The sequence below is a fragment of the Hylobates moloch genome, unplaced genomic scaffold (assembly GCF_009828535.3).
Source record: "Hylobates moloch isolate HMO894 unplaced genomic scaffold, HMol_V3 SCAFFOLD_5, whole genome shotgun sequence".
In the NCBI taxonomy this organism is placed as follows: domain Eukaryota; kingdom Metazoa; phylum Chordata; class Mammalia; order Primates; family Hylobatidae; genus Hylobates; species Hylobates moloch.
Genome location: NW_026652280.1, coordinates 62,099,145 through 62,104,301, shown reverse-complemented (window position 1 = coordinate 62,104,301; position 5,157 = coordinate 62,099,145). Strand labels below are relative to the sequence as shown.

At 39.5% G+C, this 5,157-nt stretch overlaps 1 pseudogene; it reads left to right on the top strand.

The window, feature by feature from the left end:
- Nucleotides 1-2,844: 2,844 nt before the first annotated feature.
- LOC116470142 (U2 spliceosomal RNA) lies at nucleotides 2,845-2,978 on the top strand (annotated as a pseudogene).
- The last annotated feature ends 2,179 nt before the right edge of the window (nucleotides 2,979-5,157 follow it).

Below are 5,157 nucleotides of genomic sequence, written 5' to 3'. Positions count from 1 at the left end.
GGATATCTTTCAATTTTAAAAGCATGGGAAATACATTCTTAAATATGCAAGAACTGGCTGGGTGAGGTGGCTCATGCCTGTAATCCCAGCACTTCGGGAGGCTGAGGGGGGCAGATGACAAGCTCAGGAGTTTGAGACCAGCCTGGCCAATATGGTGAAACCCCGTCTCTACTAAAAATACAAAAATTAGCTGGGCGTGGTGGCAAGCGCCGGTAGTCCCAGCTACTTGGGAGGCTGAGGCAGAAGAATCGCTTGAACCCAGGAGGCAGAGGTTGCAGTGAGCCCAGACTGTGCCACTGCACTCCAGCCTGGGCGACAGAGTGAGACTCTGTCTCAAAAAAAAAAAAAAAAATATATATAGATAGATAGATAGATAGATAGATATGCAAGAACTTTATAAGTTTAGCATTAATAAAATCTTCCTGAAAAAATGTACGTGAAACAACTGCTGTCCAAAAGAAGAACCAAATTAATAATTTACAAATGGAGGCCAGGCATGGTGGCTCATACCTGTAATCCCAGCACCTTGGGAGATTAAGACAGGAAGACCACTAGAACCCAGTAGTTCAAAACCAGCCTGGGCAATATAGGAAGACCCCGTTTATATGAAAAATCAAAACATTAGCCAAGTGTGGCAGTACATGCCTATGGTCCTAGCTATTCAGGAGGCTGAGGCGGGAGGACCACTTCACTTGGGCCTGGGAGGTTGAGGCTGCGGTGAGCCGTAATTGGGCCACTGCACTCAAGCCTGGACAACAGCGCAAGACCTTGTCTCAAAGAAAGATAAATTTTAAAAAAGATGCCAAAGCAATAAAATGGCAGAGTGCTGGAAAGCAAAGAAAGAGAGCAGACTACAAAGCTACAAGTAAATATGCAAGATACAGACAAGTTTTCAGGACCAAAAAGAGGGAAAATACCACAGTCCAAAATATCAGATGGAAGAGAGAATTTTCCTGAAGACGCCTCTGGAGAAGCTCTACAGCCAACAAATTCAAAGCACTGGAGAAGGAGGGGCAGCACCCCAGTTCCGCCCTGGCCTTGAAGAGGATGGACAGCTTCCACTTCCTTCCTCTGGAAACTGTCAGCCCCAGTTGTCATGCTGTGGAAAGCAGAAGCCACATAGAAGGGCCAAGTGAGGGTCCTCCAGCCAACAGCCAGCATCCCTGCCAGCATTGGAGGGAGCCATCAGAATAGTGTCAACTGGTGGAAAGCCCCGATGAGTTCAGGAGCAGCCCACATCACTGGGGACAGAAAATCGGCCCGACTGAGCCCAGTTAACCCACAGAATCATTGGAGATAGTAAAATGAATGGGCTTTGCTTTATGCCACTAAGTTTTAGGATTATTACGTAGCATACACAACCAAAACAAGGGCCCTGGGGCAATCATAAGTTATTCAAGAATGTCATGGAATTTTTGGGCCAGTTTAACTCTATCCTCTTTTTTTCCCCTCCTTTCTCCTTTCCCTTTCCTTCTCTCTTCCCGTCCATGGAGCTTTTGAAGCTAGACTTGTATTTTTAGTCTTATTAGCATCAAAGTGGGAGAAGGCAAAAAGGTTTCTCCTGACATGCAGGAATTTAAAAACTATGCAACTCCTAAAAAGAACTTTACTCCTGTAAAAGGAAAAGGAAAAAAAAATTTTCAAATGAGAACAATATGAAATCTTTTAATGCAGTGACAGATTTAAGGAGCTCCAGGAAAAAAGCAGAGACAGGAGAATCTATAGAACTGTGGTGCCGGAGACAGTTTCCTTTGAGTGGTAGGGAGGGCTTTAGTGTCATAGAATGACAGTTTCCTCCCTACAGATCTCCTCTCATTCTGCAGAAAATGTTGAAATGGTTATTACACTAAAAGTGGGATCCTAGAGTTTTTTAAAAATTCAATAAGCAAATAAAAAATGTTTAAAGGATGACAGCAATATTCTTTTTTAAAAAAAATGAATAGCAACAAAACAAAATAATGAATTAGAAGACTCATTAAATAACTCATTAAATAAGTTCTTGAAACACAACAAAAACAAAACCTATCCTATAAAACAGAATAAATGTAGACTAGCCATGGGGAGCATTGTAGAAAGCCTAAATATACAAAGAACCACAAAGGAGAAAACCCAAATAGACCTCTCCATTCCACTTCATTAGTCTGTGACTCCTGGCAAGAGCACCATTTCTTCAGGTGTCTCATTTGTGAAGTCACAACTCAGGAGACTCTGGCATCAACTCAGACAGAGGTAAATTCTGAGAAGTGAGTCAACCACTAAAACAACCATCATATTAATGTGAAGTCCTCAGGGCAGAGTGTTTCTCTGGTGCAGTTTAAGATTGAGAGACACAGCCGGGCATGGTGGCTCACTTCTGTAATCTCAGCACTTTGGGAGGTCAAGGTGGGAGGATTGCTTGAGTCCACGAATTCCAGACCAGCCTGGGTAACATAGCAAGACCCCGTCTTTACAAAAATAAAAAATAAATTAATTAAAATAAAAGAAAAAGATTGAAAGTCACACAGCTGTAAACTAATGAAAGTTCACTTACAGCAACAGTCTTTGTCATGGAGAAAGAGCAAATCCTCATTTGATTCGCCACTGATCAAACACCCTTGCAGGCACCATTGAAAATGGATGTGGAAGCCACAGTTGATGTGATCTCGTGGTAACAAGAGGTGTTGACTCAAAAACAAAAACGCTGCCACTTCTTACTGTACAATATGATGTCAAAATAATATTATCATGTTGGGAAAATATTATTTAATTTAGCCACATCTTGACAAGTTTTTCTTTTATTGAGTCTCTCATCTCTTCTATTTCTTCTTCTTTTTTTTTTTTTTTTTTTTTTAAGGTTAATTTGTTATCGCTTCTCGGCCTTTTGGCTAAGATCAAGTGTGTAAAGGTTAATTTGTTTTTTTGTTGTTTTTTTTTTAGAGATGGGGTCTTGCTATGTTGGCCCAGGCTGGCTTCAAACTCCTGGCCTCAAGTGATCCTCTTGCCTTGGCCTCCCAAAGTGCTGCGATTATAAGTGTAAGCCACCATGCCTGGCCTTACTTCTCTTTCTTTATAGCTAATAAATTATCTGGTGTATATGCCAGATAATTGTTGAAGTGTTTGCTATTTCATTTTTTTCTTTTTTCTCTTACTCATTTCAATGGCCATGATGACAAAGATCAGCAAAAAACAAATCCATTCAAGGAAAATGCCACTTTCTTCCACGATTAGCATGCCCACTGTACTTTTATATGTAACTTCATGCGGTCTATAACTTCATAAGGTTAACAAACAAAATCTATATGCCTTTCTTCATGGGATAAAAATCAATGTTTTTCTTGTATCATTGTAAAACTGAAGCTCAATTCATAATTTTTTGTGTACATAAGTCTATGAGAAAAAAATATTTGAAGGAAATTGATTCTAGAATCTAGAAGTTCTTCCTCTATGTAATGCATACTGATGTTTAAATGCATTTATAGTTAAAATTCCAAGTATCTTGATTCTTTAGAATTTAAAATTTCATTACTAGTTTTTTGTTTTAGCACATTGTGGTCAGATAATGTGTGCTATATGTTTTCTGCTTCTAAATTTTATCAGTATTTTCTTTGTTGACTAATACATCTCATTTACATCGGGAAAAAAGTATATTCTCCATTGTACAACATAACATGCAAACTATTAAAGTGAGTTTGTTGGTTTTACTATAACATCCATAGTCTAGTTTATTTGTTGCTTGTGAAATTTGTCAGAGACTGAGAATGATATATTAAAATATCCCGTACTGTAGTCCCAGCGACTTGGGAGGCTGAGGTGGGAGGATTGCTTGAACCCAGGAGATCAGGCCTGTGACTAGCCACTGGACTTCACTCTGGGCAACACAGTGAGACCCCCCTCTCTAAAAATAAATAAATCCTGTAGCATGCTATTCATTTCTTCTTCCGCATTTATATTTCGACACAATAATATTCACTGTTTCCAAGTACATGAAGTGTAACCTTTATTAACATATGGGACAGTGGTTTCCTTTCAGGAACAGCTGGGTTCATGGGTGTGGCCAAAGTAAAATTAAACTTTAAATTTTATAAGGTTCTGTATTATCTCTGCTTCCTAGAGTATAGTTTCTCTCTCTAAAAGATAAATAAGCAAAAAATACAGTGAAATAAAATAGCCATTTGTATCTCATTTGAGGCTTTTGCCTTGATTTCTTCTCTGTATGTTAGTATTGTTATCATTGCTCTATGTATTTACTTTTTGTTTAGGCATGTTTGAGAAATCTTTGGCCATCTTTTCTTTTCTTATTTATATCAGAAACTACAGGATAATTCAATGGTAAAAAATATATTACTAGCAGGGTGTGGTACTCACGCCTGTAATCCTGGCACGTTGGGAGGCCGAGGTGGGAGGATCACTTGAGGTCAGGAGTTTGAGACCAGCCTGGCCAACATGGCAAAAACCCGTCTCTACTAAAAATACAAAAATTAGCCAGCTGTGATACCTGTGATCCCAGCTACTTGGGAGGCTGAGGCACAAGAATTGCTTGAACCTGGGAGGGGGAGGTTGCGGTGAGCTGAGATTGCACCACTGCACTCCAGCCTTGGTGACAGAGCAGGACTCTGTCTCAAAAATAAAAAAGAAAGAAAGAAAATGTGTTACTATAATGTGTTATATGAATAGTCCAATACAGTTTTTTTTAAAGCAGCATATTTAAGAAAGCATTAAAAAATTCAGCATCTGCACTTTTAAGTTGTTAGAAAACTAGGAAAGAAAGCACTTTCAATGTTTTCTGATTTTTTTTTTTTGAGACAGGGTCTTGCTCTGTCGCCCAGGCTGGAGTGCAGTGGCGCTGTCACTGCTCACTGCAACCTCTGCCTCCCGGGCTCAAGTGATCCTCCTGCCTCAGTCTCCCGAGTAGCTGGGATTACAGGCATTCACCACTATACCCAGCTAGTTTTTGTATTTTTTGTACAAAAATGCCTTGTCTGCCTCGGCCTCCCAAAGTGCTGAGATTACAGGCTTGGACCACTACATCTGGCCTCTGATACTTGTTTTTAATGATAACTCTATAAAATACCATACACTTGGAGTTGGATGTTGTTTTTTTCGAGTCAGTCTGAGAATCTTTGTCTTTTCATAAGGAGTTTAATTTATTTATACTCATTGTTATAACTGATAGCTGAT